Source organism: Podarcis vaucheri (assembly GCF_965113315.1).
Source record: "Podarcis vaucheri genome assembly, chromosome: 10".
In the NCBI taxonomy this organism is placed as follows: domain Eukaryota; kingdom Metazoa; phylum Chordata; class Lepidosauria; order Squamata; family Lacertidae; genus Podarcis; species Podarcis vaucheri.
This window is the reverse complement of record NC_138748.1, coordinates 42,074,578-42,101,675: the sequence shown is the minus strand read 5'-3', so window position 1 is coordinate 42,101,675 and position 27,098 is coordinate 42,074,578. Positions and strand designations below refer to the sequence as shown.

The window sequence follows — 27,098 nt, the reverse complement described above, 5'->3', positions numbered from 1 at the left end:
TGAGGCAAGTTGGAAAGAGGAAGAGCAACACACTTTGAGTGGCTTGTGTCAGGGACTGGCAGGACTCTGAAGAGTGTGGGGCAGAGGCAGGGACTGGGAGAGTGACCCAGGAGAGGGGATCAGTGATTTATTGGATTTGACGCCACCCACAAGGCAGGAGCCAGGAGAGGAAGGAGAGTCAGAGTAGTCCAAGGTGGAGGAAGGAGCCATGAGATAACAGACAAAACAGTAGATTAAGAGGACTTAGTTCTGCATTCTGATAGTTAACTTCAGTTTTGGAAGACATCATTCCAAGAAAAAAAAAAGGCATTTCAAAAGATTTCTTGCATAAGATTATTGGGTCTGTTCCTTAATACATTGTTAGGTAAAATAAAAGGATTCCTAAATGGAGAGACATTTACTCCTTTATTGTGTTTTGAAGACACCATTCTGTATCAATAGCCAGGAAGGAGCTAGTCCAGCCCTTTTTTTGCCAGAGTATACCATACCCTTTAATCATTTGGAGTGGGTGGGCATGTGATGTGGAGGTGGGTGTTGGGGAAGAAATATGCTTTAGTTGCAAAGGGGCCTGAAGGCACAGATTCACAGTGAGACGTTTCCATGGCAGTGCTATAGAAACCAGGTTTTGCTGCTTGCTACTTCTCAGAATGGAATTTCAATGCTTTGCGTAGCTTTGGTACTGTTATGAGTTTGTGGGTGCCAGACCTCTATATTCCTGGGTCCAGCAAGTGTTAGAATTTAATCAAGGCTTGGGGTTTTTTAAACTGGTTACTAGACACTTCTAATCCCTGGATTCAGCAAGTTTTAACAGCTAATTAAGCCAGGCTAGCCTCTCCATTATGAGAATAAAGGGCTTGTGCTAGACATCAAATTGGTGGGCCCTCCTCCCTCAACAGATAATGCAAGAGTTTAGAGTAGAGAGGAGGAGAGATGGGACCTAGAAGGAAAGCAGCAGGCTAGAGAGAGAGCAACGTTAGAGAACAGGATATTTGATACCCGTTTGAATCCAAGGCTGTGACTATGGGAGAATAAAGATCCTTTGGGGTTGTTAGTGCTGTGAACCCCTCCATTGAAGACTCAGGTTGTATATAGGTGTGTAAATAAGCCATATGCTATAAAGACACTGCAGTCTTCACTGTGCCTCATTCCTGAAAGGAAACATGAACCCTGGGAGAGCGCCTGGAACCCCAGGAATCACCACTCAGAGATTGGGGTAGCATGCAACCGTACAAAAAAGAAGCAACTCTTTAGAATACAGACTTTTACATGTTGCCTCACGCTATCCTTCACTGTATTCATCACCTAAGTCACTACTCTACTTGTGCTAATACAATCTGTGACAAAACACTTTGTGTGTGTGTGTTTTTTTTTAAAGCCTGTCTGTTTTCTTATATGTGGCTTCTTTAAATAAATGTCATAGAATCATAGAACTGCAGAGTTGGAAGGAACCCCAAAAGTCATTTAGTCCACCTCCCTGCAGTGCAGGTATTTCAGCTAAAGCATCTATAACAGATGGCCACCCAACCTCTGCTTAAAAACCTCCAATGAAGAAGAGTCCACAACCTGCCGAGAGAGACCACTCCACTGTTGAACAGCTCTTACTGCCAGAAAGTTCTTCCTGGTGTTTAGTCGGAATTGCCTTTCTTATAACTTGAACCCATTGGTTTAAGTCCTTCCCTCCAGAGCAGGAGACGGTCTTCCCTGTGACTGTCAAGGTTTTCAGTTTGATTGACAGATGGATCTATTCTTTGTTCTAGTTTGAATATACCATATTTTTCAGTAAGCCTAACTTCAACCTGAGTTATTACTGTTGCAAAAACTGTGCATAGGATGGCCACTTAATAGGGTCTATTGGTATTGCTGCATTGTCAATCAGGCACTGACATCAGGAGTGCTAGGCTGATCTTAGGAACTCAAGTAGAGTCGCAGCTCATAGCACCAAATATTATGCTTTTGGTCAGCAGCAAGACTAGAGAGGGATTAGGAGAGAAATGGTAGCTAGGAGCATCACTCTTCTGGAATTCAATTTATGTAATTGCCATGACATTATCATTTTGCAGACTTGGCAGCCATATATTCCTCCTTTCTGAAATGTTGTTTAAATTAGAGTCAGACCCACACCTACCAGAAACAGTCAGAATATTCACTCAACTTTTATATCAATCATTTTCAGCTACCTGTACCAAACAAATACATTCTTTTGTGAACATTGTTGATAGAGAAAAGCAGGAGAGAATACAGTAATTCGAACACTTATGGAAAACAGTGATCATGTACTAAAACTGGCAGTAAAAACACATATATGGCAGTAAACACATATATGCATATTCTAAAATTCTGCAAGTGAATCAAATCATTCATGGGGCTATTCATATAATATCCTTGTTTCCACAAATTCCCAGTAATCTGATTACTAAATAGGACAAAAATAGTATGGTTTTCTGAAAGTTTCAACATAATGCGTCAAACAAAAGGGAAATTGAGACCATTATGCAAAATAGTTCTTTTAGTGAAAAATGTATTGTAAATCACATAATCAAAATTAGCATTCCCACTTCAAGACTGCTTTTAAAAAATTGTTGAATAGGATAATTTTAATTGAATGCATGGACTTAATTTCTTAACTTGTTTTGACGTGTTTAAGAACATCAACTGATTTGCTTTTTAGCCTTACAATCTGCTATTAAAATGAAGGATGTCAGACATATAAATAAAAACCTTCTTAAATTTATGCAATTGCCTTAAAAGTATTATATGTTACATTTAAGGCAGAATTGTTAGAAATCTCAGCTGTTTGTTATTATTAACTATCAGCCTCATACCTGGTGCTGCTCAGGAATTCTAAGAAACCAATAATAATAATAATAATAATAATAATAATAATAATAATGTCAGTGCTCATTTGAAAGGTTAAGTCTGCCATCTTGATTCAAAATGTCATCTAACAGTATCCAAGCATAGATTAAGACCTTTGCCTTGATCTCAAAAACTATGCAGAATTTGATTATTTTAAGAGGTGTCCAAGTGCACAGCAAACAGATAAACAACTTTTGAAAAAGTGTACTAGATACTAGCCCTTTGGTTAAGTGGATGAGGAGGAACCCACTGAAATTAAATTCAAGAGGTGAAGGTGATGTTGGAAGGGAATGACTATGGTATGGAAAATATAAGCCTGCTTATCATCAGTGGGTTTACAGTTATCCTATTTATGCCTAGGGGTTCTTCCGGACGCAGCCTGTTACTTGAAAGAAAAGGCCAGCCTTTGTGTGGAGGCCTTCTCCCTCCTTACAGCAAGTTTTAAATGCCACTCACAGGCTAGAACTCCCATATCTGTCCCTATATAAGCTCACCTGCCAGGCACTGTTTACCCTCTGCTGGGGACGAAGTTCACCCACGAGAGCTGGCCAGATTGGGGTCGGAAGGAATCCCTGCGGACTTTGCCAGCAAGCCACACCTAACTTGGTGGCCCAACAAGCTGGTTGCCCTGGTAATGGAGCCAGTATCTTCGAAGGGCAGAACTGGACAGCAACGCAGGTGGGAGGAGATATTCTGTTGCTATAGGAACAGAGATGCTGCCTCCTTTGCTGCAAGCCCTGGCTGTCTCAAAGATGGGTAGCAGATATTTGCCAAGTCTTCTGGCAAGCATTTAATGGTGGAGGCAGGCTGAAAGTTGGGGAGTACAAAGAGAAGTCTAGCTGCTGGGAGACGGTAGAGTGATCAGGAGAGAGAAAGCAGGCTTAGGAAAGAGGATAATTAAAGGAGACTAAACCTCCTCTAAATCTGATTCCATACAAGGGGAGGTGGCAGAAGGGAGGTGCCATGCCCAACTTGCTACACTATCGCATCCATGCAGCAGGTTAGTACAGGAAACTGCTAGAATCATGGCCTTTGCAGTAGTGGCTCCAGACTGTGGAATGTCCTTCTGGAAAATCATTCCTGAAGAGGCTAGGAAATCCACCCCCTTGTTAGAGTTTCAGAAAGGCTATAAGACCTTTCTTCTATGGCTGATCAGTGGCTGCACTGGTGATGTTCTGTTAGTACGGATAAACTGCAATAAGTAGGGAAAGGGGAAAATAAGTAGGGAAAGTAGGGGAAAAAAAAAAGATGTGTTCCACTAAGGTAACAGAGTGCTTTAAGCTGCTTTAAATGTGCAAACCTAAATATCCAGAATGCACTTGAATCTGTCTCGCAAAATACAGAGGCTCAGAGCGCTGCAGACATCTTTGGTAAGAACTGAAAGCATTCACAGATATCTTCCGTTTTCCTTGGCTGTGTTCACCGATACCTTTTCATTCTGAAGGATGGCCTGTATCACGTGTGCGGAATGTCTTGGGCATTGGAATCAGCTGTCTGGCCTTGTCCCCTTCACTCTCGCCTTCTCCTATCCTTGTCTGGAAAATTGCCTTCTGCTTGTAATATTCTGAAACAAGGAGGCTAATCAAAGGCCCTTTTCTGTGGAACAGGGACACTAAGTGACAAGATTAATTTTTGTAATCAAGCAACTTAATTTGGACAATTCCCCTCCATGCTTTTGCTTGCAGAAAATAAGGCAAATCCCATTCTGGCAAGAACCTTTCCCTCTGCATGCAGCAATTCATTTCTTCTCTCTTGTTGAAAAGGGTAGGGTAGTGATCCTTGGAATAGGGGTCTGAAAGGGGGGGGGGAGGAAGGGAAGGGAGGAGACAAAGTTTCAGAATTAAAATGATGCTCTTGGGAAAGAGGACTGTATTCATCTGACTGATGATGATTTTGTTCCTTTCCACTTGGAATGCAGTCAGTGGAGCCATGGATGTAACAGTACAAATACGTAGCATTTCCAGCATGCTTTCAGAATTATCTCAGTAGCTACTTCAAAGGGCACATCAACACTACTGTCTTAGAGAATGTGTTTCACACAGAAAGGACTTTATACAATCTGATCCCCACCTCTACCTTTGGCTGAGATAGGCCTGGAGACTTTGGTGTCCTTGCAATGTTTGCCTTAATAACAAATATGTAAGCAGAGCTTAAGTGCAAGCTAGCACACATACCTATAAGTAGACAGCACCAGATTCCCAAAGAGAATCTGAAGCAGGCATCTTAAATTCCAAACTGCTGTTTTCCTCTCAAACATTATTATTATTATCATCAATCATTTCATCTCTATACTGATTTATATTTAAGGAAAAAAAATCATAGTGGTTTGCAACTTACATTAAAACATCAAATAAAACAATCCAGAACGAAACATTACTGAAGAAAGTCAAGCATACATTCAAACAACCTAATTAACAGGAAACTAAAACATTATCTTAAAAGATTTCAAGATAAGACACTACCAAGGAAGTCAAATATAAAATGCACATTTAAAACGGCATCATTAGCAAGAGAATAAAATATTACCTGGGACTGCACTAAGAGAAAGCGAAGATGGTCTCCAGCCTCTTCAGCAGCCTGAGCTTTTGTAGCTGGAGTCCATCAGGGCCCTGCCCTCCTAGGCACAGAGCGGGTCATCCAGATTTCACAGCCAAGATGCTGTAGTAGAGCCCAGGTCTGAGACCCCCACCGCTACAGAGGAATTGATCCTTCCCAGCACCATCCATAAACATTCAAGGAACATTAAAACTGTTTTGTTAAAGGTCCTTGCAAGCAAGCTAGCCAAACCCAGGCCATTACCCTTGTTTGATGCTCGGAGTAAGGGCTTCAAAGCCCTCCCCTTCTGCCTTTTAAAGTCCTCCTTTTTAGTTTCTCCCTGCAGTGTTTGTAGCATCTCTTTCTCTGCAGGGGGCATCTTCAACTCAACTAGATCCCCTGCCATTTTTTAGCGGTAGGTTTGTTTACAGCAACAGCTCATGACATTATTTACAGCTCTCTCCATCTTTGTCCCTTTCTTCCTCCTGACCTCTTACTTTGTACCGCAGTTGCTTAGAGAATTTAAAATAAGACCCCAAACTTACAGCAACTTCTTTTGGAAGTTTAAATAACACAATTTTTGTGGGGTTAGTAGCAGCAGCACCTGAAAAATATTGGGTTGTATTCCATCCCCTCCCCTTATCCTAGTTTCTCTGAATCTCAGTTTGTTGTGTAGTCGTCCCTAGCTACAGTCAGTTTCAAAACAAGCTAACTTTACAATTTCTGGTTTAAATTACACAAGAAGCTGAGGTTCAGGGAAATTGAGTTATCACTGCTGAATTCCCTCTCCTGGCAGGAGGCGGTAAGGGGAGGAAAGTGTGTGAGTCTGGAGCTCATTCTGCACATCTCACTAAACTAGGGACTGGGAACTTGTTTCCCTACATATAAGGACAAATGCAGGTTTCTTTTGGCATCTGGAACTCATTTTAGATCCATAGAACACTAAGGCTCCATCCACACTTCAATTTGTCCCGTGACTTCAAGTGGTTTCAAGTAACAGATCTGAAAGGTTTTTTTTTTTGGTGTCCTGCTACTTTCCCTGGGAAACCCTGCTATTTATTGTCGAATTGGAACAAACGTCAATCAAGTTTTCTGCAGTTTTTCTGCAGTAAATAGTGGGTTTTCCCAGGTTCAGTAGTGGGACAAAAACCCGAAACCTCTCAGACCCATGACTTGAAATCACAGGAAAATTGCGGATAGGCCCTCAGATAATTATAGTACTGGAGGAGGAGCTTAATTAGACTTGATCTATTGAAATCAATTGATCCAAGTTACATTTCAAGAGCATGGGTGTGGACATAGTTTGATAATGTGCATTTAATGCTGGATGCAGACACCTTTTGTGGGATGCTGTACATATAACATCATCCTTATGTCTTATTCCCAGCTCTACCTCTTTTAAATTGGAACCAGTGAAGGCAGTGAAGGTCCTGTGTGAGTGCCTGGAGGCGGTTGTAGGATGGATGGCGGCTAATGGATTGAGGTTGAATCCTGACAAGACAGAAGTACTGTTTTTGGGGGACAGGGGGCGGGCTGGTGTGGAGGACTCCCTGGTCCTGAATGGGGAAACTGTGCCCCTGAAGGACCAGGTGCACAGCCTGGGAGTCATTTTAGACTCACAGCTGTCCATGGAGGCACAAGTCAATTCTGTGTCCAGGGCAGCTGTCTACCAGCTCCATCTGGTATGCAGGCTGAGACCCTACCTGTCTTGCCAGAGTGGTGCATGCTCTAGTTATCTCCCGCTTAGACTACTGCAATGCACTCTACGTGGGGCTATCTTTGAAGGTGGCCCAGAAACTACAACTAATCCAGAATGCGGCAGCTAGACTGGTGACTGGGGGCGGCCACTGAGACCATATAACACCAGTTCTGAAAGACCTACATTGGCTCCCAGTATGTTTCCGAGCACAATTCAGAGTGCTGGTGTTGACCTTTAAATACCTAAACGGCCTCGTACCAGTATACCTGAAGGAGCATCTCCACCCCCATCATTCTGCCCGGACACTGAGGTCCAGCACCGAGGGCCTTCTGGCGGTTCCCTCACTGCGAGAAGCAAAGGTACAGGGAACCAGGCAGAGGGCCTTCTCGGTAGTGGTGCCCGCCCTGTGGAATGCCCTCCCATCAGATGTCAAAGAGGTAAACAAATACCTGACATTTAGAAGACATCTGAAGGCAGCCCTCTTCAGGAAATGTGTGACATTTTAATGTATTTTTAATCTTTGTTGGAAGCCGCCCAGAGTGGCTGGGGAAACCCAGCCAGATGGGCGGGGTACAAATAATAAATTATTATTATTATTATTATTATTATTATTATTATTATTATTATTATTATTATTATTTTCTTTCTTCCACACTATTTGTCAGCCTAAAGCACATTTTGCTGGAATGGTACTGTTAGATATAATTATCCTTTGATATTTATCTATTGACTAGTGCAGAAATTATAAACTTTTCTGCGTTGAATGGTAGTAAAAAATAGAATATAAAACGTAATACAAATAACAAAACAGTTCTTTAAAAAAGAATCCAAAAGGAATTAAAAGTTGCAGAAATAAAGCAGATTAATTTGGGAAGGTTTGGGAGAAAAGAACTGTTGTCAACAAATGTCCAAAACATAATGTTGTGGGTTTGCTTCTCTTCTAGGGCAAGGTAATTCTAGAGAGCTGGTGTCACAACACTAAAAGCCTGTGCTTGAGTCACAGCATGCTTTGTCACTGGGGCACGCAGCACCATTATTTGGTGGTTATAGCTGGGTTATTTGAAAAGCCTTGCCGTATCATTTGATTTGGATACTGGCTATGCAGTAAATAAATTGTGCTTCTGTTTCTGTTTATGGCACATGCAACAGTTATCTTAGCTTCCTTCTACTGATACCATTTTTTAAACAAAACAACACCAACTTGGTATGTTGACAATATTCAAACTTTAGCCCTGTTTTTTAGTTAGGGCTGATTTAGTCATAAAGTATGAATTCTGTTCCTTTGTTGAATGAAAACGGGAGATAATTTTGGCTTCAACACTTGCATGCATACATTTAGTTTTTGTGAGTACTCATGCATATAGTATTGAAATTTGCTTTCCATGGGTGAGCTTGAAGTTAAAATGCACAAAATGGTTTGGTTTTTTTGGCAAGTAAAATATCAGGTGTAATGAGGTCAAGTTAAATGCAAAAGAAACCAGCGCCATTAAATGCTTCCCACTCCCTTTTGCACAACTGTGGTTGCAATCTGTTTACTTAGAAGTAAGTCACATTGAACAAAGCCAAGGACACTTCTGACTAAATGTGGCCAAGGCCGGGCTGCACATTGCTGGTCAGCACCAGCAAGTCTCACTTTATAATGTCAGCCTGTTCTACTTATTGGGATTTGCACATGACTCAGGTTAGTATGATTAGGACAGAAGCAGCTACAGCATTAGTTTGAAAGACAAAATCTGAGCAGCTTGTTCAATTTAATAAGCCACTTTAAACCTTCCTTCCAACTTCCCACACGAGCATCTGTAGTGTACGTTAAAGAGACTGTAGTGGGAGGAGACTGAGACCAGGCACAGGAAATCCATTTTATTATGTTCTCTCTACAAAATAGTCTGCTTGTTTTGGGTAACTGTGAGCTCAAGAACTTTGAATGTTAAATCTGTCAGATCCAATGGAAGATTTTAAGACTGTGGTCTTACACACATTTCCAGGGAACAGGCCATGATGCTGAGTACCAAGATGTCAGCTGCCTGCTACTGAATAGTTGCTAGCTATGCATAATAAATATCACTCAATTCTTGTGACTCCTTGGCAAAATGTTGGTCAAAAGGGTCTCTCTTCCAGCTTCTGCTTAGCTGGTTTTTGACTGTATGATCTACTACAGAAAGAGTTAGACTGAAATCGTCTTGTCATCTGAAAAAGAAAAAGAAAAGTTTTCCCCCTTGGTGAGAAGGTGTACATAAGAGCAACCTGTCCTGGAACTTGAAAATGAGAGTGGTTGCAGACTGGCTGGCAGTGCCTCTTCAGTTGGAAAAGCTAGAAACACAAGCAGGTTATGTGCTGACAGTTGTATGTAGTGTTGCATGCCACTTCAATCTCCAAGTGGTGAGAGATTCCAGGGGTTCCAGGCACTTACCTAGGGTTCATTTTTCTTGGAGTGAGGAACAGCGAAGACTGTGGTGTCTTTATGATATACAGTTTATTCACACATATCTACAACCTGATCCTAAGATGGAGGAGCTCACAGCATTGACACTCCAAGGGGGCCTTGCTTCTCCCACAGCCACAACCTTGGATTCCAGCAGAAATCAAGCATGGCTCTCATTTTCTGGCTTCTGTTTGCATCTAGCTCAGCTGCCACACAACTCGGATCAGGCTATTGTCTTTCTCACCACCAGCCAGGCACACCTACCCATTTTCTCTCTGGCACAGAGCAGCTTCCTTTGTTAAACAAAGGACTGCACTTAGGTGGAAATGAGTACCCTTGCCTGGCTAATTCAATGATGGAATCTTCCATGAGATTTTAGCCCAGGATCCAAGCATCATGCAGCCTACCTCCCCCCAACTCGCATCACATAAAGCCTTGCTGATAGCTCAGCTGGTTAGAGTGTGGTGCTGATAACACAAAGTTTGCAGGTTCAATCCCAATATGGGGCAGCTATATATTCATTCCTGTATTACAGGGGGTTGGACTAGATGATCCTCAGGGTCCCTTCCAACTCTACAATTCTCTGATTCTATGATATGGTTCCTAAGATTTTATTTCTCTTTTATCGTTAAAATGAATTCCAGCAGACAAGTACTGATAACTGGTAGGAAGGGAAATGAGTGTCTTTGTAATACTGTGTGTGTGTGTGTGTGTGTGAGAGAGAGAGAGAGAGAGAGAGAGAATATGTGTGTTTGTGTGTGTGTTAAAATGAATAGAATTTGAATGTAATTTACATAATAACTGGACACTGCACATTCACCAGGTCTCATGGAGAATGCGCACATTATCTTTCCATGAAGAGGGAATTGTGCACAAGTGGCATTATTCAGGGGATGCACACACAATCAGTCATTGGTGGCGTGTCCTGACAATGGCTGGTAGCAATTAAAGAATGTAACGATGCACTGAGAGCCCTCAATAGCTGCTTTGGAATGGACTTTGTTGCTACTCTTGTCATAGTAACAAAACTGAATATCTAAATCGGGACTCAAATTCCACAATGTTCTTCTCTCCTTCTTTCTACCACTCCAAACTGGCAAAAGGCTGAACAAAATTTAGGGGATTTGAGGATGAGTGGCATAGCGTGACAAATTTGTGGGCATATCAGGTAAAGTATGAGAATGGGAATGAGGAAATCATAGTGGGGAGTGTGGTTGTCATTTATAAAGAAGAAGAAGAAGAAGAAGAAGAAGAAGAAGAAGAAGAAGAAGAGTAGTAGTAGTAGTAGTAGTAGTAGTAGTTTGGATTTGATATCCCGCCTTTCACTCCCCTTCAGGAGTCTCAAAGCGGCTAACATTCTCCTTTCCCTTCCTCCCCCACAACAAACACTCTGTGAGGTGAGTGGGGCTGAGAGACTTCAGAGAAGTGTGACTGGCCCAAGGTCACCCAGCAGCTGCATGTGGAGGAGCGGAGACGCGAACCCGGTTCCCCAGATTACGTGACTACCGCTCTTAACCACTACACCGCACTGGCTCCTACAGTTCACTCACCTTCCATTCCCTAGGGGTGGGCAGACCACATAGCTGCCCACAAGCTGTGGAAATCTCTTTCTGGCAGGGAAGTTGGGTAACTCCAGCGATCATTACCACTGTGACAGTGCCATCTCCTAACTTCCAAAAGGCAATAAACGCACCTTACCTGGCTGTGTACTGCTGGTCAGAGTCACCTATCAGTCAGAACCCACCTGGGTCAGGAGCCCTTAAAAATGGAATGTTGCCAGCCACCAGACTTCTGCAATTTCTTCTCACAATTTTATTAGTCAGGCTCAGAGCCTATGTTCTCCTCTACATATATCTTGAAATATTGTTTTCATTTACTGCTTCAAATAACAAACATAGGATTGTAGCCAGTAGTAGGATTATAATCACTGAGAAATAAGGTGTGCTTGCTCAGGGGAACCCCAAGTTTTTCAGAAGTAAAAAAATCAAAATCAAATAAAAACCATAGCAGCCCAATGAAGACTGAGCATGCTCAGTAGCCACAGAATATAGAATGACAGCTCAGTTCAGTTCAAATAAAACTTTTATTGCTTGAGGTCAAATGCCAATGCAAAAATTAGAAGAGGCTCAAAGGGTAAAACAAATCATGTTTGCAAATAAAACTCCTGAAAACAGTATGCATATAAAACACAGTAAATAAAAACCAGAGTAGAGGATAAACAAGCAATAAAACAGGGGCTAAAAAGCAGTAAAATGAATAATAGAATTATCAAATCAGGGTATTGCCATTACAATTTATAGTCATCTCTAGCGTCACTTTTGCACAGATCCCTGCAGCAGCCAGTGAAAAAGAGACACCCTGTAAAACAGCCGTGTGGAATCTCCAGCTTGTTATTTGGCCAGTCCTCCCTATTTGTCTAGTGAGGTCAGCCAAACCACACCCACTTGCCCTACACCTGACATCAGGTGTGGAGCAGGAAAATATGGGGTTTGGAGGAAAGTGGTTTTGCAGTCATTTTTGATCAGCTGATTGCCAATTCTTGCAAAAGCTCTTACGCAGCACTTCCCAAGTTGCCAACAATCAGCTGATAAATAGGATATAAAACGTTATGAGAAGAAATTTAGGAAGAAGAAATTTATGAAGAGTGTTTATAAATGTATATAAATTATAGATGCATCTTTATACATAAAATGGACGTGACCAAGTTATAGTCAATGTAATTTTAATTTATGATAATGTAAGAAGATTTCTGGGTTTGGTGGACCCCCAAGATCCTTTGGGCCTTCAAGTACCTGGCTGCTCTTAATTGGCTGCTACTGGCCAAAGTGATAAAGAAGGGAAGATGATGGGTTTCCCCATCAATGGATATTTTTTTACTTGGAGTAGTAAGTTGATAGCTATCTGTCATCTGAGCAGCTTGCTTCAGTGAAATCCTGAACTTATTTACTTTTGCAGAACCTACCATCCATTTCATATCTTTTTTGCTGAAGAAAGGAATCTTACTTTATTTGAGTATTCAAGGCTATGATTAGATCTCTGCTTCTGAGCCCTAGCAGTAGATTCAGGTTAAAGCCCCAAACAGAAGTTGAGCAAGGGTATTTTGTACTTTCTAAGAGGTCTGACCGGGACTTTATTAGTGGGATGAAACTTTAGTTAAGAGAAGATACTGAACTGAAGTTGTCTATTGGAGACACTCTTGAAGAGAATCTAATTGAGTCTCCAAGGATAGTGCCCTTTCTACCTTAGAGCAGTTAGCTATCATGGTAAGATTGGACTTGTTAAGAAACAGACTTCTAAAAATACAGTGGTACCTCTGGTTAAGAACTTAATTCGTTCTGGAGGTCTGTTCTTAACCTGAAACTGTTCTTAACCTGAGGTATCACTTTAGCTAATGGGGCCTCCCGCTGCCACCGCACCGCCACCATGCGATTTCTGTTCTCATCCTGAAGTAAAGTTCTTAGCCCAAGGTACTACTTCCGGGTTAGTGGAGTCTGTAACCTGAAGCATTTGTAACCCGAAGCGTTTGTAACCCAAGGTACGAGAGGTAAAGAGAGAAAAAGACCACTTACCGTTTTTGATGGCAGTGGCAATTGTGACGCTGTCAATTGCCCTCAACTGGTTGTGGGGGTTGATGGGATTTCCTACCAAAATTTGAATTGGCCAATCATGGCCTTTCTGAGAGGTGAGGCTCTAGGGATGGACCAGGTGAAGTTAATCTTTACTCAGATCCACCTTCACAGCATATAAACTGGCTGTGCTGGGAGCAAGTAGTGCAGTTGGCACTGGACGTCTCACTTGCTCATCCTGTATGTTGTGGCTCTGCCCAAAATTGTGTGTGTATGGCCTTGAAGTGGAATTAATTGGTGGCCGTATTCAGGGCCAGGGAGGAATTTGCCTGCAGACAAATTGGCCCTGTCTGGGGGTTATGCCTTCCCCATAGCAACTTTCACAACTTTTGGCCGGAAAAATACATTGTTATTATCCAGGTTCAAATTTCAGGGTACCTTGGTAAAGGGGTCCAGGGGAAGGTTTCTGTCTGAAGGCCCAGACAGAGATTAATGGTCCACAAAACTCCCCAAATTGCAACCTGGCGGGATTGTTCTATTTAATTTGCCTCATTTGGGGGGGGGGATCCTTAACCCAGGATTGCTCCTGATGAAGTAATCAGCCAGCAGTTGGGCTATTTGATTCAGGATACATACCCAATATCTATGCCAAAGTCTACTGACATCTGTAGTCAATAAAGTTGTGGTCATTTCGATCCCAAGCTGTTATCATGTCATTTTTTGTTTCTTTCACGCCTCCCATTCCCTTCATGCCCTTCATGCTCACAGCACCTGGGCCCACAAATCCACTTTCTCATCCCTTGGTAACTTCAAGAATTATTCTAAGGATGATGTACTAATGTATCATTTGTGGAAGGCTTTAGCCCAGTGTTTCCCAACCAGTGTTCCGTGGCACACTAGTGTGCCGTGAGATGTTGCCTGGTGTGCCGCGAGATGTTGCCTGGAGGGAGGCGGGCGAGTCCAAAAAAGGTTGGGAAACACTGATTAAGTTTCTCTTTCAAAAAGGAAACGTGAGTTAAAGTGGCGCCGCCGCCTCCCACTCACTTTCCTGCTCTGGCTTCCCTAACAGTTTTCCGAGTTGCATCACTGGATCCAGCCCCCTTTTCCACAGGTGACATGGGGCTGGAGGGAGGGAAAGAGGGCTTTACGTCGCGCACAAAGGCAGCCTCCTAGACCCCCACCCTCAGCTCCTTCAGAAAGGAAGCCCCGCCCCTCGGCTCCCTACGCCGCCAGGCAGCTCAGCTGACTGACGAGGACGTTCTGCGGCGGCCGCCGCACAACCACCGCAGTTGCTGGCAGCGTCCGCAGCGCAATAAGTAACAGCACCTGGTGCTGCCAACTCTTTCTCTCTCTCTCCCGCCCCCCCGCCCCCAAGCTCTCGCGCGCCCCGCGTCAACATCGCCGCGCGCAGCTTCCCGAGCTCGAGGCCAGCTGCTGCACGCACGCGCCGGCTCGTCATCGGCTCCGGTTGTTGCCTTTCTCCGCCGAGGTCGGTGGACCCCGAGCCTAGGCTTCCTTCCCGCACCCCGCTTTCCGAAGACCGCACACCAGTTGGGCCAGTACATATTCCCATCCCGTGACTGGAGCGGAATAGCCCTTTCTCTTCTTCCCCAACCCTTGTCGTTGGAGGAGTCCCTCAGTCCCTCGCTTTGCTGCCTCCCCCCCCACCCCCAAAGCTTGGAGGTTCCCCGGCAAGGGGGAGGGAAAAAATTGAAACTTACACTTTTGTGCGTCCCTCCCGGCGTGACGCTGCGCGCTGACGTCACGGGGCTGTAATGGTGGTGTGCCTCGAGATTTTTTTCATCAAACAAGTGTGCCTTTGCCCAAAAAAGGTTGGGAAACACTGCTTTAGCCTACTGAACTAAAACCTTCAGGGAGAGAAGTTGGATTCCGGCAAAAACGTTCCCTGCAAATAATATAATAGAAAGTAATTAATGAGCAACCCCTTAGTATTAGAAGAAGAATGGACATCCAGGTTTTCTGGAGACACACAAAAGATTTAGCAAATTTAAGAAAGGCTTCTAGTAAATTTCCCTGATTCCTTTCCAGTTTTTACTGTCTCATAATGGAAGTGTATTTGAAAAGGCTAATAGGTACCAAGATGAAATGATTGCTTTCTGCTGGTGTTTATAAAGTTTCTCTGCTGGAACCTTACAGGCCAGAATATCAAATTTTGTGATTTGGATTGTATTACTTTTCTCTCTTTTTTGGCCAAAATTTAATATTCTCTGCTTACTAGAAACACAGACCCTCATTCATTACAGGGGCATTGTTAACTTGCAATTCCTGCGGTTAAAACACATTTGAAAGTTGTAGAAGAAGAAAAATGGAACCTGGCGGGGGAGCGGGGAAAAGTGGAATGATTTGCTTGGGTGGAAGGTCTGTTTGGAACCCTGAAGAGGAACCCTCTTTTTAAGGAGGAAGGATGCATTGCAACATTTTGGTGCAGGTTCCACCTCGGTCACCCATTTCCCACTGAATCAACCGTATCAACCTTTGGTATATGAAGGTGTCTTTTGTTTTTATATAGTCTTATAATAATATTGCCTTAGATAAGTGCAATACAGTCTAAGAGGCTTCAGTTATCCCAGAATGAGGCAACAAGGATGTTAGTGGGCAGTTGCCCATGGGATCATGCCACATCTACCCATTTCACTGGTTCTCAGGATGCTTCAGGGCACAATTCACCTGTGACTCTACTAGCCTGTGTGGTCTTTCTGGCTGGTGGAGGCCCTTCTTGCTATCCCCTGGGTGCATGCTTTTGCTTTGTGGAGGCATGAGATAGAACCTTCTCAACAGCTACAGTCTGGTTGGGGAACCCTCTTTCCCCGGAGGCATGAATGGCTACTTCTTCTGTGAGCTTCTTTCTCTAGCTCAAACCATATGTTCACCTGGACTTATGGTGGCCTGTTTACAGAGTGCTTGCTGCGCTTTCATAGTATGACTGTTCAGGGAATCTATTATAAATTAACTTGTGTTTTACAGTTTAAAATATTTATCAGTACTTTGATTTTTTTTATTGAGTATTTTTGCAACCTGCTTTGTGACCACACATTGGTAAAAAGCAGTATAGAAATATTGGTAATAAAAAAGATTAACACATTCAAAGTCTTGGCAATGACCTGTAAAGCCCTACATGGCTTTCGTCCAGGGTACCTATGAGGTTCCTCCCCCTATACCAACCTGCCCTCCTGCTAAGATCTGGTGACCCACCTGTGGTGGGGGCATAATTGGTTGGGGCAAGAGAAAGGGCCTTCTCAATGGACACACCTAGATTATGGGATATCTTGTTCCACAAGGTTTGCTTGCCCCACCCCTTGCCATTTTCTGCCAATTAGTGAAAATGTTTTTCTCTTCATTTATACCATAACTACAACTAGTCTGATTTGAGATTTCTCCTTAGTGTTTCACAGGGCTTTGGTGTAGTGTTTTAATAAGCATTTTTTACCTGCCTTGTTACTCCTGTATCTTTGCAAAACCTGATGCTTAAAGTTTCTTTTCCAGTTCTGGCTGCTTGATCCCTCAACAGTGCCTTCTCAATGTCTATTGTTTTAGCTTGCCACCTGGTTCTACCTCTTTGGGTGCCTGGGTCTACCTGTAGCTGTTTGTCCATTGTGCCAAAATCTGCAGTGTTGGCTTGATGCCTTGCTACTTTCTGCCATACCTAATAGTTCAGATAGGAGTTATTCTATGTATATAATGCCCAGTTTAATTGCTTATAAAGTAAGAACCGTATTTCCTATACACTGAAATTTGGCAGGTCAGATCCATTTGATGGGGGACTGAAAAGATTGTGCCAGTTGAATAGAAAACACAAAACTTTATAGGCAGCAGAAGAGCAGCTGGGTCTCCCATCAAACTGAGAATGAAATATGAGTAAGAATGAAAATGGTTGAAATTTATGATGAAATTAATTTTATTCTAAAGAATGAAAAACAAAATCATTGAAGATTTTAAGAATGGAAATTAATGGCATAATGAACCCCCCCTACACATCTCCTAATTCACTGCCCTAATGTTATTAGGGGCATCATAAAGAAGAGTAAAGCACCAACCAACTTATTCTTTGCAAGTATAGCATCACATTCTGCACAAAGCAGGCAGAGATTATGAACACTGTGGGGGTTTTTTGTTGGGGGAGAGGTAGTGATGTATGAACATATTGAGGAGCATAATCCCAGGGTCCAGACTGGAACTTTAAAAACTTTCCTTAATCAAAGCTGCTGTATATAATAACTTGATTTGCCCACTTGAACCCCCCTGAGAAGGGAGCATCTTGTACTTATTTCTCTTCTCATAAGAACAGTTTCTTTTGACCCTTTCCAAAGCAAATTACACTGTTTATTTGGATCCTGCTGTGGGAGGTAATGAACTGCCTTTTTTCTGCCCAGTGAGTGAATCCAGAAGAATGTTTGAATAAGCCACATCTGTATTTTCTGTTTTATATTTCTAACAAATCCCTTTTCCCTTAGGGGTATGGTAGGATTTTGACACCTGTTTAGCTCATTGATTACTAAAGAAGGATGCAATTAGATTCAATCTCACTCTCCTGCACTCTCTCTTTCTTATCCTCTTCTATGCCAGAGACCTATGGTTATTTGTAAGAACCATGGACCATTTCACCTCTTCCCAATTTTCTGGCCCCACTCGCCAAAGGACAGCAAGCTTCCCACCAGCACTGAACATGCTCAGCCCTCAGTGGGTTGATTTTGGGGTCCTCTCACAGGGTTCCACCCATACATATATATTTCTTAATTGTGCAAACTTTAGAGTTGCCCCAAGCCTACTCATATATCCTTCTTGTGTGGATGGTACCATTTTGTCTACACAGGGAAAGATTCCTACTCAGTTTGCTATTAAAGTAAGAACATAAGAGCATAAGAAGACCCTGCTGGATTAGGCCAATGGTCTGTCTCGCCCAGCGGCCTGTTCTCATTGTGGCCAACCAGGTGCCCATAGGAAACCCATAAGCAGGATATGAGTGCAGCAGCACTCTGCCCACCTGTGATTCCCAGCTACTACCATTTCTGACAGTGGAGGCAGAACATAGCTATCATGACTAGTAGCCCTCAACAGCCTTGTTGTCCATGAATTTTAAAGCCATCTGAGTTGTCTCCTGTGGGAGTGAGTTCCACAGTTAGCATATAGGATTTGAAAGGAGAGCCATTATCATTGCTGAAATGTAAGTGCCTGTGCATCAAGTAAATGACTGAAGGATGAGAGAATATTACAGGAAGAGAGAAGAAGAAGAATCTATAAAGTAGTATTGGTGGTCTTAGAAGATGTGAAATGCTGGATGCAATATTTTCTTTCCCCTTTTATATCCTTGTTTAGCTTTCTTTGTTGAGTGCTCTGACGGGGAAGACATTCTGACTGAATAGCCTGTTTCTTTCTTACTAGCTGTAGCTCCTGCTGTTGCTTCTATCTACAGCCCACTTTGCCATTGTGACAGAGTGTGGTTAAGAAAGAGAACAGACAACAGGAGATGCAGGAAAACAAGATGTTTCGGGTTCTCTTTTAAGCTTGCAAAAGAGCTATTTCTAAACCTTACAAGCCTCTCCCTGGTTTTTTATTCTTGCGGGCCCTTTTATTGTTAATACTGCTATCCCTGCGTTTGGCAAACAAAGGCAAATGTTCCTACTGCTCAATGTCTGTGTCAGAAATCTTGCGCCACATGTGCCACTGATCTATTTTGCTCCTCTACGTGCATCATTCTTAGAGAGAAAGCTGCAGCTCAGGCTGAATGGCTATTAAAAGGGGAAATTCTAAATCTGGACAAGATTGGAGGAGGAGAAGGAGGAGGAGGAGGAGGAGGAGGAGGAGGAGGAGGATAGAATTAAAAGGAAAATACTTGGTTCTGATTGAAATTTTCCCCACAGTTTGACACTTAAATTCCAGAGTGGGTTTCCCCCCCTTGAATCTATTTTTTATTTGTGATACTCAAATCACATACCAGTATCTGTAAGTTTTGTTTAGGTCAAATCTTTAGCAGAGTTTGTCTTCATTAAGCAATTTCTTGGTCTGCTTTCTGTTGCTATGAGTTTGTATGAAAGAAGTTTCAGTAATGTAAAAACGGAATGGAGTATAGTTGTATGAGAGTTTCACAGAGGTTAACTGGTCCATCTTCAATTCAGACCCTTAGGTGTGAGTGGTTAAAGGCTCTATAGCTGGTACAGACTGTTTTTGTTAACTCTTTATGCTTGGAATGCATACCTGTCTTTATCTCCACCAGGTCTGTCATTACCACTGGCCACCCTTGGACACCTGCCTGGGTCCGGTCCCTGTGATTCCTGCTGAGCTTCAACTCTGGATACTCAGCAACTATGATCGCCATCTTTCTTTTCTCTAATTGGAATGGCCTGGGAGGTCCTTTGTTTTGGCCACTGTTGTACACATATGCCAGGGTTCGGGAGACCCTACAGAGAAGTTTTTGTAAGATTGGGGGGCTGCGGGGGAAAGAAAGAATTACCAAATATTCCCCCGTCCCTGTTATGTAGATGAATGCCTTCCATCACTGAAGCAATATTAATTGAATTCAAGCACACATCTGCTTTTTAAAACATCCAACACCCAGCACTGTGTGAAAGGAGGCTAATTTTTCATCAGGACCACAATTCTGTAGGGAGAAGAGGTTTAACCATTCTCTCCCCAGCCATAATTGTGATGTAAACCAACATTATTTGCATGCTGAAATTAGCATTACAATGGCACTTTTAGCTAATGTTCATGCTGTGCAGTGGGGAATTTATGGCTGGGAGGAGAATTGTGGCTAGTGTGGTTAAATCTCACCTCCCTGTGGCCCTGATGAAACAATCCTGCCATACCAAGGCTATCTAACAATTTTTCTATATGTGTATGCTCGTGCTCAAACACAAACACAATCAAACACTAGACCTGGCTGCTGCTAGTTGCACAATTATACTTACTTCAGTTTTAGTTTTCAGTTCATAAGAGTCATTGTGGTTCCACTGAGCAGGATCATCTTTTGCTTTTATAGAGAAGATAAGCTTTACTTGAGTAGTATGCAAACCCAGCGTCTTTCTGCTTATTTTCCTGATCAGTGGTGGCAAGGGAAATTGTTACTTTCTTTAACTTGGCCAGATCCTAATGGCGCAACAAATGGAGTGTGACAGAAGCATGGGAATGCAGATGTAAGAGAGTATAGTACCTGCATCATATTTGTATTTTCTTGAACAAGATTGCAAAAACACCTTTCTCAGGATATCAGAGACAACAAAGGTTGAGTTGGGAGTATCTTGTCTCCTTTAATATTCTTGTAAATAGATTCGTGAGCTTCATTGCTCTCAGTCTCTCATTCGTGGGGAGGGAGAGAATCAATAATCATTTAAAACTTTAAAGATCAATTAGCTGAGCAAAGAAGGTGTAACAGTAGCTTTCTGCTGCACCTATTGCTTACTGGTTGATTGGAAAAGAAATCTAGATAAGAGGGAAGATGGATTTTTTTTACTGCTTTGCCTTTTTTTTAAAAAAACGCTCATGGTTATTAGCAGCAGCTAGGTTTTTACTCTCTGTCCAAAACAAAACAGTGGCAGGGCTTGATGTATGTCACTTGGCAAGGCATTCCATAGGGCGGACTTTTATTTTACGGAATTTATATACTGTCCTTCAACATCAGTTTTCAGAGTGATTTACAACTGAAATAATATATCAGTACAAATACATAATGAAAACATAAACAGCAGCAGAAAAACTATGAAAGTGCAAAGCCTCCAAATGACTTATTTGGTTTGTGATAGTTTCCAGGAGTCAACTGTAGAGCTACCATTTTGTATAGACACTCCCATAATGCTGTGCCTAAGACTTATGTTGGCTGCATTTTAATTCTTTGTCTACTCCTGCCACGCCACTTTTCAGTTTTGATCAGAAGATTAGACAGCGGGACTAAAGCTGTATTCAGGCATTTTCCTGAGCACATAATGGTTAAAAGTGTGGCTGAGAGCAGGGATAAGTCTGCAAGCCTCATCCCAATGTCCCCAAGTTCTTCAGCTGCACCTTTTCACTCCCTGACCTTTCCTACTCAAGCAGGGAAGGTTTGCATGGGGATTTTACTCATGGTTGCATGAACTCGAGAAACCTGTTTTCAGTTCTAGAGCTTAACCATGGAGCATATGAACAAAGATTAATGCATTTGCAGACATCCTATTTATCACCCCTGAATCAGACTCTATACATCTGGGTTTAAAGGGCACAGTCTTCCAAGGCAGAGAATGCTGTGCCTTTCATCTTTGTTGTCTCTGATTTTTTATTAAGCACTGCATCCAGGGTTAGTGTAGACCCCAGTGCATGACCAAAGTCCCAGTGCAAGCAGTGGAACTTAAATAAGTTGTGATTTGCTTGCCCAATTGGTTTCAGTGGGGCACTTGATTAACTTCAGCTACATTGAAATGATGCCATTTGGGATATCAGTGTTCTGCTCACACCCGTAGAGTGTGGCATGTTTTCTCCCCCCCCCCCATTTAAACACACATTGCTAGCTCTGGAGAAGTTCAGATGGCTGTAGATGCATTTCTGAACTAAATTAAAAATGGAATTTTGAAACGCTTTGAAGCTTTCTCCTCACTACTTACAATAACATGCCAATGAGACACTTGATTAAAGGAAAGCATGGCTAATTTAGAAATGGTAGTATAAATATGACTTCAGACAGCATATAGATGATCTGTGGGATGTAATGTTCCTTGATGACCTGTTAGAAACCATGGCTGCACTTGCCAAAGCACAGGGTAATTTAATATCTCTTAATGCTGAAGGTATCTTGAGTTCAATGGGGTTTACTCTACTTCCAAGTTGTGTGTATTTAGGATAACAGTCTGTTACTTATGTAAAACACCCACCCACACACCCACACCCCCACACCCACACACACCCAGGACTAAATCAGGCAAAAGATTGTTAGCTGAAGAAGCTACACCAGTTACTATCCTCCTGATTTTAATTCTGTTGTGTAGTAAGGCATCAACTTTTTGTGAACTTTTAGTATAACCTTTTCCCATATAATAAATCAGGAATAACATAATCATGTCTTGATCAGGAAGACAGAAAAGAATTTTTCGAGAGACTACAGCTTCCACAAATTATTGTCAAGTGTGCAGGGTGCTAGATACTTAAAATGTTTCAAACATGTGGTGGTGGTAGTGATGATGATGATAAAATAATGGAAATGAGGAATTCAGAGGTTGTTGCTTTGTCTCCTCAGCCTGATCTTTGAAAATAGTGCCTTACAGAGAAATCAACATGAGACTACTATCACCCCAATGCCTTCTCTGCAGTGGCTCCCTGTCTATGGAATGCTCTCCCCTGGGAAGTTTGCCTGGTGCCTTCATTATACACCTTTAGGTGCCAGGCAAAAGCGTTCTTTTTTAACCAGGCCTTTGGTTGATCTTATTGACATCCAACACCCTTTTGGAATACAGCCTTTTTTTTGGGGGGGGGGTTATTGGGTTACTGCTTTTCGTTTGATTTTGTATGTTGTGGTCTTGTTGTGAACTGCTCTGAGACCTCCGGGTATAGGGCAGTTTATAAATTGGATTAACAACAACAACAACAACAACAACAACAACAACAACAACAACAACTTACCTGGCAGAGGAGGCACCATGATCATGAAGGTGGTTTTCCCAGGGTGAGGCTCATCCATTGCACTTTGAAGTTATTTTGTTTTTGTTTTTAGCAATCGAGCAGTATATACATTTTCTTTTGAAAAACCAGAGTACTTTCATAATGTTTTAGGGTGGTGACCTGAATGAAGGATTCACTTTTCACTTTATGCTGCACATTATAAGCTGCAGTACTGCAGACAGTGTTATTCTGAATCTTCAAAAAAGAAATGTAAAAAATTAATGCAGGGATAAACAAAAAGCAGAGGACTGTTGCTGCAGGCTAGTCTATGTTAGTGGTAAATGAACTCTTAAGTAACAAAGATCCCACTTTCATGTCAGCTTTCTGGTAATAAATGAGATTTGAATAATATGGAAAAGTTAATTATAAGAGTCTATAGCTTTCTTTTTGAACTTCCATCCAGAGTTCAATTGTTGAATGAATTAATCTGCACACCAAAAATGTGAGGGGAATGATGCCTTCCTGGTTTGTCTTTTTAAAGGTGGGGAAATGGGTGGATTGTGGTGTGGCTGTACATTTTTGGTTCCCTGCTGCCTTCCTTCCTTCCTTCCTTCCTTCCTTCCTTCCTTCCTTCCTTCCTTCCTTCTTTCCTTCCTTCCACAAAACCTTTGGCAAACTGCCCAAATACTCGAGTTAAAAGAAAAGACAATTTCCTTATAGGTCACAAATTCATTTTATAGCTGGGTTGAACTTTGGAGAACCTCCAGATTTGGAGCATCTCCAGAAGTCAGCCATCTCAAGGAAAATGTGATCTCTATAACACCTGCCATCACTGTACCTTAGAAATCATCTGCTTTCCTGTTTCATTTGGTTTCATTCCAATATAACCATTACTGGGCTGATACAGGTGGTAGCTTTTGTTTTTAACCATGCTTCCCATTTCTATCATTGTGCACAAAAAACCTTAGCAGCATGCGAGCCGCCATCTAACTGCGATTTCTTTGCTAGATTATAGGTAAAGGTAAAGGTACCCCTGACCTTTAAGTACAGTCGTGGACGACTCTGGGGTTGTGCGCTCATCTTGCTTTACAGGCCAAGGAAGCCGGTGTTTGTCCGCAGACAGCTTCCAGGTCATGTGGCCAGCATGACTAAGCCGCTTCTGGTGAAACCAGAGCAGCGCATGGAAATGCCATTTATCTTCCCGCCAGAGCTACTTGCACTTTGATGTGCTTTTCAACTGCTAGGTGGGCAGGAGCTGGGACTGAGCAACGGGAGCTCACCCCGTCGCGGGGATTCGAACTGCCAACCTTCTGATTGGGAAGCCCTAGGCTCTGTGGTTTAGACCACAGTGCCACCCATGTCCCATTTGCTAGATTATAGAATGGCCTAAACAACCAGCTAACATTAATGGGTGATGATACTTGAACATCAAGAAATCAGGAAACTCTTTCCTTTCTCAGGAAAAACGTGGCTCCTGGGGTGGGTATCCAAAGAGCAATCTTGTCACAGCACCATATGGCAGCTGTAGCAAGTTCCTGCATTAATGGTAAAGATGCTTTGATAAATGCAGAGATATCTTTTGCAGAAACACAGTGAGGGAGGCATGATCACTGAAGAATTGCCTCTTAGCAATTCAGGATTCTGCAGGGACCACTGAAGCAGAAATGAGAGTGTGCAGCAGAATTCGTTTCACTTTTCATTCTGAGGTCATCAGATGCCTTTGTATGATTGTTGAGGCTCCATAGATTGTACTGTGTGAAGACATAAGTTCTTATTCCAGATTTCAGTGGTCAGATACTGTTGTAATAAGATAAGAAGAGCCTATTGGTTCAGGCCAGTGGCTTACCTAGTTCATCATCTTGTTCTCACAGTAGGCAAGTAGTCATTTGGCATGTTGCCATTGCTTTAGGAAAAATAAGGAGAAGATGGATGGACAAAGCACTCCCTCCCTCTGCCACATCTGAGGAAAATTGGTGCTAAGCTACACTGACAGGTTCAGGGGCAGACTGTGGTCTTTCAAATTTCAGCGGTGCCCTTTGCCAGGCCAAATTTGGCACCCCCACCTCTCACCCTCTGTTCTGCTCAATTCCTTACATCATAGCTGTGCCGCCCAATGAGGCAGGCTCTAGCTGATCTAGCTACTGTGGCCCGATCCACATCTTCCCAGTTATTTCTTGTTGTAAGGAAGGTGATATAGCAAAGCATTTTTCCAGGTACATTTCTCCCAGATGGGAAAACACTCCAGAGTAGGGATGTGGGAGAAATGACCATCACACTGAAAGCAGACAGCTGCGCCAAAACGAGAGAATCTTCAACTATTCAGAAGTGTTCCATGCTTCTGCCACAGATCCATAGTTTGCTTGTCATTTATTTTAATGCTATAAACCACTCTGATGTGTTATTTCCGGAGTTGAAATGGTTAGAAATTAATTTAAAAAATAGTGAAATTTGTTGTCCTAGCAATAGTCCCTTCAGAATAGATTTTCAGTAAAGAAACTTGTTTGCGTTGGCCAGCACACTGTATAGATTGGATCCAAATCTTACTCAGCTCCTCAGAGCTAAAGAAAGGATGCTGATTATGGATTCAGAATGAGGGAGCTTTGTGGACTCTGGAGGAAGAGGATCTGGCAGTAGAATATGCTCCAGGCTTTTGAGGATTTTGTGAAACATTTTGCTTTTTCTCTGAAGCACCTAGCAGTGGGATCTGTGTTGCACACAGCAGGGAGGGATAGATGAGACATAACTATGGAATAATAGTTGGTTGGATTCCTGCAGACAATGACGGCGTTATCCCACTTGAATTAATCATCACTCAGCTCTAGCCATACTCTTCCACCTGAATAAAAGCCAGTTATTAGCCCCATTATATTAGAACTGGACCACATATAATACTTTTATAGTGTTAAATTATGCTATTTAATCAGAATTTAATCTGAAGCTTTAACGTTCCCCATAATTAAAACAATGCATGTATTTGGGAAGCATACTAAATCAGTTACCTCAGTACGGTAGCATTTCATTAGTTTTTCAAAGGATGCGTGTATATTTTCTAGAACTCAACAAAACAGTTTGAAGGTTCAGGCAAGTTTTATTTAGCACCAATACTGCATCAAGTCTATAAGACATGGATTATGTGATGAGACTCTGGCCAGGCAAAGCATATTTGTCCCCATGGAAGAAGACAGGTTTATTCAGTACATAACTGAAATACTTTACTGCTAAATTTAATGTGGGATTAAAATGTTCAAAAAGGTTGCTGCAGCTATAGAATTTGAAGGATATAATAGGTTAACAGGGTAAGATTTATTTAATATCAATGCTTGTAGACCTAAGTTTGTGGATCTTTTAGTAAGGTGGGGTAGGATTTGTCCTTTCTATTTTTTTCTGTTGGATAAATACACCTTTGGAATTTTTTTGCTCTATTGTACTTTATTCTGTTTGGCTTTAAGTGGTTCAGAAGCTGTTTGGTATTTTATATATCTGTAAGTTGCTTAGAGACTTTTTTGATAGAAAGTCATGAATAAATGCAACAAATAAATAAACCAGTTCTAGAAAATACCATCCTTTTAACCTCTTCATTTCCTGAAATTGTATAGCTACACTCAGCTGCCTTTTCAAAGTGACATTTAATCCCACATTAAATTCTGTAATAAGGTATTTCACTTATGCGCTGTGCAGATCTGTCTCTGCAGTGGAGATGAATATGCTTGCTGCCTTTGAGAAAGTTGTCCTTTTTTCCCTTTGCCCCAGCCTGAGAAGAAAAATGGTGGTTATCCCATATTATTTTGCACTGAATAAGGTGGGTGAAACTGCACTTGAAAATGACATAGTTCTTTTTGCCTATGAGAATAGAAATAGTATGTTCTTGAACTGCTCATATCTCTTCAACAGTACACCAGAAAACAGTAATAAATTACTGTTGGAACTTCCAGCAATAATTTACAGCAAACAACTACTGATCAGGTTGCAAACCATACCCCAGTACGAGCACATAAAGCAGTAGTTCTGGCAGTAAACCAATGATAAAATGCCAATGCAAATGTACCCCTACATTTGATTCATAGATCATGCTGGTTGACCTATTTCTTGTGACAGATAGCAGATGTACCAGAAGCAAAAATACAATATTAAAGAAGTCATAATACTGTATATTCAAGCTCCATAAAGAGTCCCAAACTATAGGTTTAATTCCAGCATAATTTCAAATGCCTTAATAAAAGATCTAACAATTTTTTTTGAGGATCAGAACCAAACCTTCCAGAGAGCTAGCTGTGTTAGTTGGTTGCTGCAAAAACAGCAGAGTCTCATGGCACCTTAAATTTCTTCTGGCATAAACGATCCTTGAGTAGAGGCCACTTCATCAAACGTGTGAAGTGGCATCCTCTGAACACACAGGAGGGAAAGTGTAAAATGTGAGTTTGGGTGGCAATGAAATGCAAAA

At 42.1% G+C, this 27,098-nt stretch overlaps 1 protein-coding gene and 1 long non-coding RNA gene across 10 annotated transcripts in view; one reads left to right on the top strand and one right to left on the bottom strand.

Moving 5' to 3' along the window:
- The window catches only part of LOC309541855, a 55,533-nt gene extending 52,038 nt beyond the window's left edge, over window positions 1–3,495 (bottom strand). For both annotated transcript variants that reach the window (XR_014223972.1, XR_014223973.1), the window contains exon 1: window positions 3,351–3,495. This is a non-coding gene — a long non-coding RNA (uncharacterized lncRNA). The remainder of the gene's footprint in view (window positions 1–3,350) is intronic.
- The window catches only part of GRIN2B (glutamate ionotropic receptor NMDA type subunit 2B), a 285,857-nt gene that overhangs the window by 117,901 nt on the left and 140,858 nt on the right, over window positions 1–27,098 (top strand). The gene's annotated exons all lie outside the window — the stretch shown is intronic.